This window comes from Grammomys surdaster, unplaced genomic scaffold, assembly GCF_004785775.1.
Source record: "Grammomys surdaster isolate TR1022 unplaced genomic scaffold, NIH_TR_1.0 125977, whole genome shotgun sequence".
Lineage (NCBI taxonomy): Eukaryota > Metazoa > Chordata > Mammalia > Rodentia > Muridae > Grammomys > Grammomys surdaster.
The window spans coordinates 2105529-2111460 of record NW_021620793.1 but is presented as its reverse complement, the minus strand read 5'-3'; the positions used below and the strand labels follow the sequence as shown (position 1 = coordinate 2111460).

The window sequence follows — 5932 nt, the reverse complement described above, 5'->3', positions numbered from 1 at the left end:
AGGGAGGGAGGGAGGGAGGGAGGGAAAGAGGAAAATAAGGACTAGCTCGGAAGAAGGAAGAGTGGGAGAGGAGGGCCAAGAGTGGGCGGGAACCCGACCAGGTACAATGTGTACACATACGAGGTGTAGGAAAGAAATGGCTATATTGAACTACCATGTGCTAAAACACAGTAAAGTCCCCAAGAGACAGAAGTCAGTGCTGACCCGTGCACCCCTCACACTGCGCTCTCAGCACATGGCGGGGAAGGCTGGACAGTCAGGAGCAAGGCCAGGTCAGACCATACAACCTGTCTCCAAAGAAACAAGAGCAGAGTAAGACTTGGTGGCCCTCAGTGTGACACGCCTTCTTCATGTGCTGACCTCTCCTGGGCTTTTCTTCCACATAGGATTGAGTGCTAAGGTCCCTTCTAGGTTTAAGATTTAATAAATGTTAAGGGATCAAGTCCATTCATGGATATGCCAGGGGACTAGGACCGGCATGAAGTAGGACAGAAGCCACAGTGAGGACAGAATGAGGAGCTAGCACTCAGCAGACTGTTTTAACTTAATGATGTCTTAGGATTTTCAATGTCCCAGGCCACGGTGATATACACATGCAATGCCAGGGCTTAGGTCGCTGAGGCAAGAGGACTGACTTCAAGGACAGTCTGGTCTCTGCAGCAAAATCCTGCCTCAAAAAACAATCTCCAGGAGCCAGAGTGGTGGCGCCTTTAATCCCAGTACTCAGAAGGTAAGCAGATCCCGGGACACCAGCCTGCTCTATAGAGTGAGTTCTAGGCCAGCCAGGGCTACACAGAGAAACCCTGTCTCAAAAACAAAACAAAAAGAAAGAAAGAAAGAAGGGAGGGAAGGAGGAAGAAAGAAAGAAAGGCAGGAACAGGCACAATGAACAGACTAACAGTGAGGTGGGTGTTGGAAAGTACTGTATCCCCTAGACAGAGCCACACATCAGAGTTCTTGCTGTCCCTACCTATCTGAAGGGACATCTAGCAGGAATTCAGTCTAAACTTTCATGGCCTCAGCCCAGCCCTCTGACATCAAGCAGGTCCCCTCTTCTTCTGTCCATGACTAGAAGTGCCTGCTTTTGGAAGCTAATCACACCGGGCACCATCTGGGAGCACACATCAGTCGTGGACAAGCCTGGACACTCCAGCACCACAAATCTACCCCATGCTCCGTGGCCTGGGAACACACCCAGCCCACTCAGCCCCTTACTGGCCAGGCCCTGCACTCCAGACCCTGTCACTCTGGGACCAGGTTCTCACAGCTGGTCCTCCATGCCACATTAGCATGGCACCAGAAGCTTACAGGTGAGCCTGGGCTCCTTGCTGCCTCTCCCTTTTTGAGATGAAGTTCCTCTATGATGGTGGGACCATCAGGAGCCAGCTTAGGCCTTAGATGGATGCCTGCGCTTAAGCAAAACCACTTGGTCAAAGACAGCCTGTTCCCGATGCAACTCACGGGCAGTAGGTTACTCAGCAAGCTCTAGAAGGACTACTTCTAGGCTGTTGAGGTTGAAGAGAAATAGCTCTTTATTTTAGCCACCGTATCTCGGGCAGCTTCCTTGGAACATTTTCCTCATTCACTGGCAGCACTGGAGACTTGAACCCAGGGCCTTCAACAGGCTAGCACTACCACAGAGCCACACCTCTGCCCTGTAGGACATTTTCAGATTTCAGCTAATTAAAATAAGATAAAAGCTGGGTGTAGTGACATACATATTTTTTTTTTTTTAGGTTTTTTCTTTTTCTTTTCTTTCTTTCTTTTTTTTTTTTGGTTTTTCGAGACAGGGTTTTTCTGTGTAGTTATGGCTGTCCTGGAACTCAATTCTGTAGACCAGGCTGGCCTCGAACTCAGAAATCCACCTGCCTCTGCCTCCCAAGTGCTGGGATTAAAGGCGTGCACCACCACCGCCCAGCTTCATGACATACACTTTTAATTCTAGCACCTGGGAAGCACCAACAGATCTCTGTGACTGTGAAGCCAGTCAGGGCTAAATAACAACATCCAGGATACCCAGGACCAGGATACTGTCTCAAAGAAAGAAAAAAAAAGTAGATCAAGCCATAATTCTCAGAAACTCAGAAAGCAGAGGCAGGAGGGCCACTTTGAGTTCAAAGCCAGCCTGGGTGACAGAACCTTTTAGACTCTATTCAAAAAACAAAGGAAGGGGATTTTTTTTGTTTTTTTTTTTTGTTTTTTGTTTTTTTTTCCCCCTTTTCTTTTCGAGCCCAGGCTGTCCTGGAACTCACTCGGTAGACCAGGCTGGCCTTGAACTCAGAAATCTGCCTGCCTCTGCCTCCCAAGTGCTGGGATTAAAGGCGTGCGCCACCACCGCCTGGCACAAAGGAAGGTTTTTATCAACAATTTTACAATAAAACTATTATAAGGATTTTTCTTGGTTTGGTTTGGTTTTTTGCTTTTTGTATTTTGGGGGGGGGAGTTTTTGTTTTATTTTGGTTTGGTTTGGTTTTTCAAGACAGGGTTTCTCAGTGAAGCCATGTAACCAGCCCTGACTGTCCTGGACTGGCTTTGTACACCAAGCTGGCCTTGAGCTCAGAGATCCATCTGTCTCTGAATCCCCAAGTGCTAGAGGACCAAAGGTGTGCACCAGCACCTAACTGTATTATAGTTTAAAGAAGAAGTCCTGGACAGGTGACCTGAACCATGCTGCATGTGGACAGTGACCAGCAGCAAGCCCTTCAGTGTTACAGACAGACATACCTCAGATCTCCAAAGGGCCAGGGGCTCTCTTCTCAGACTGTGTGCCTGTAGGAACTCCAGCTCGGCTCCCCTCCTCCAGCTCATCACCTGAATCAAGGATACCAGAGAAGAAGCCCCTGTGAGACCGTGAGGTGCCACTCAGCCTCTAGGGTCAGCTCTTCCTCCCATCCATCAGTCAGCCACGTGCAGGGCTTAGCATGGAGCCCTCAGTGGATGGTAGAAGAGTACTGGCCTGCTGTAGAACAGATTGTGTGCCTGGCCTGGGGAACAAGGAGAATGATCAGAATCCTGGCTCCTCTCAGGAACTCCTTCCTGGGACAGCCCTGCCCAGCTGATGATCTTGCACACAGTTCAGTACAGCATGGACTTTCCTGAGATGCCCACCACACTGATACTCACCCCAATACATACCCCGACCCAGGTGACCTCTGCTGGCTGCCAGCCATACGCTCAACAACAGAGAGCTTCACTTCAATGTTTTTGGTGGGGATTTGGTTTCTGAGACAGGGCCTCACACTATACCTCAGGCTGCCCTGGAGCTTGCAATACAGTGAATACAGCTATATAGTGAATGGTGAACCACCCACAATTCTGTCTTGGCCTCCCTAGTTCCGGGATTCTAGGCATACACAACCACCTCAGGCTTCACAGTTTCTCAGGCACACATCCCCAGCCCATTTAAAGCTAAATCTTTCCCGCTGGGTGTGGTGGCACACCTTTAATCCCAGCACCTGCGAGGCTCAGGCAGGTGGATCTCTGTAACTTTAAAGCCAGCCTGGTCTACAAACCAAGGTCGAGGACAGCCAGGCTACACAGAGAAACCCTGTCTCGGGGGAGAGGGAGTACTAAATCTTTCCTCTTATTCAATGTGTTCCCTGCCCTGCTTCCTACCAACACCCATCAGTAAAGGGCAGGGGACAGTGCCAGGACCTGGCTTAGCAGGTAAGAGTGCTTGGCTTGCTGTACAAGTCTGACAGCCTGAGTTTGATTCCCCAAAACCCACAATGCAGTGGGGCACATCTGTGATCTCAGCTATCCCGGGGTGAGCTGCCAGGCAGCTGGTGGAGAACCAGGTGGATGCAGGAAGCTAGCCTGCTATACTACACAGCAGGAAGGACAGAGCCCCCGACTCAACATGGTAGAAGATGAGAATCCAATCAAGTTGTCCTCTGATCTGCATACATTCTACAGTTTGAAGAAGAAATGGGTCAAACCTGACAACTCTGTGGCTCCTCACTGAAGTTATCACCAAGTTTTATCAATTCTACCTCCAAAATTATCTCCGCCCACTCTGCATCTAATCTAAAATTACTCAAGGCCACACTTACACCTAAATTACTCTAACAATCTCTCTCTCTCTCTCTCTCTCTCATTTTTTTGTTTTACAAGACAGTTTTTTTTTTTTCTTCTGTGTAGCCCTGGCTGTCCTGGAACTTTCTCTGTAGCACAAGCTGGCCTCGAACTCAGAGACCCACCTGTCTCTGCCTCCCAAATGTTGGGATTAAAGAAATTCACCACTACCCAGGGTCTAGCAATCTCTTTTAACGGATTTCAGGCTCACTCCTTTATGCCTCTTCAACCTGTCTCAACCTGTGATCTTTCTAGTCCACAAACTGGCTTAAATGCCTTCCCATTAACGTAAACGTTAAAGTGCTGAACTAGGTTTGCAACATCCCCAAAGACTTATGCTAAGCCTGCTGACCTTATCACCGACCTCTGATGGAGGAAGAGGAGCTTGAATATGCTCACAGACAACAACTTCAAGTAAAGATACGCTGCCTCACTCCCCCAAGGACCCTTTAGGCTCGGCTTTCTAGGACACTGGAACTCCCTAGATTCACCTAAACTGTGTAAGGTGTCCCTTCCTGCAGCGCGGTGACATCTGAAAAGCCTGTTTCTCTCTCCCACGTGCGTCTCCGAGCTCTGAATGGTGATGTCGGTGATGACACTTAACAGCAAGGCACTTTCCACGCATTCACGCTCTAACTGTAAGCATGCTAGGCCCCGGACAACATATCACGTAACCCATCACACATCTTAGAAGGCAGATTTTATTATAACCCCTGCTTTAAGGATGAGGAAACTGAGGTAGAGAGAGTCTCCGCTTGGAGCTGAGAACCCTCGTCAGCCGGCGTCTCTCGCTCTGTCCTCAGATCTGTCAGGGGCGGGGAGATCGAGAGGAAGCGGGATGGAAGGATGGGTGAGTGAATGAATGAACCGTCTGTTACAGGGGGGTCATGCGGCTTCTGGTCCAAGACACATCCAGGTCGCCCCCGCCAGCCCCGCGCCGCCCCGCACTTCGCCCCCGCGCGGCCGCAGCACGCCCACCCGCCGCGGCCGGCGCGCGGGGTCAGGGGGCGGTGACAGCCCGGCGGCGGGGGCGGAGATGCCACTAGCCGCGGTGTCACCCAGCCCCGGAGGCGACTCGCGCCCCGTCGGCCGCGCGGGTGCACGGCCACCCCTCCGGGACGCTCCCGCCGCTGCCGGCCCCGCGGCGCACTCCGCCCGGGCCTCCCCTCCCCCACACAACCGTCCCGGCGTCCCGCGGCCCCGGCCCCCGCCGCCTCGGTCCCGCCTCCCGGGACTCCCCGGCCGCCGGCGCCGCCCCAGCCTCACCTGCCATGTCCCGAACTCCACCACAGATGGAGGTGCATCACGGCCGCGAGAAGGCCGGGGGCAGCGCTTCACAGCAGACAAAGGGCGCCGCCATGTTAGAGCCGGGCGGAACCGACCTCTCTGGCTTCCCGGCTGGGACTTCCGTCGCTGGCGCAGCGCTCGTCCGAGGTGCGCGACCGCCGGCATGCGCATGCGCCTCGCCGGCCAAAAGTTCGTTAGTGCACTTCTGGAATTGTAACCATTTTAACCCTTGGTTTCCCGCTCCGTGTCGTTCCGCGGCGGCACTTACTGTGCACCGGACGCGGTGTGAAGCTCGTTACAGTTCATTGTCTCATTCCTCACACCACACAACCGAGTTATTTCTCCCCTCTTTTGAAAAAGTGAAAACTTCGGTGCGAAACGGATTCGTCGCACGTCTTTGTGACAAAGAGGAGATGTGAACCTACTTGCGACTCCCGTTATGGTTTTCGTAATATTTTTTTTGCAGTATTAGGGATCAAACCCAGCAACTTGGACTGGGTAAATAAATGACTCCGTGGTCCAAGTGCTTGCTTGCCACACAAGCATGAGAACCCAAATTCTATCTTGGACA

At 51.9% G+C, this 5932-nt stretch overlaps 1 protein-coding gene across 1 annotated transcript in view; it reads right to left on the bottom strand.

Moving 5' to 3' along the window:
* Zbtb17 (zinc finger and BTB domain containing 17) overlaps positions 1–5488 on the bottom strand; it is a 20275-nt gene extending 14787 nt beyond the window's left edge. The window contains exons 1-2 of the mRNA XM_028754031.1: positions 5341–5488; positions 2725–2811 (exon numbers count right to left, since the gene is read on the bottom strand). The gene's annotated coding sequence lies outside the window, so the exon portion shown is untranslated. The remainder of the gene's footprint in view (positions 1–2724; positions 2812–5340) is intronic.
* Positions 5489–5932: the final 444 nt, after the last annotated feature.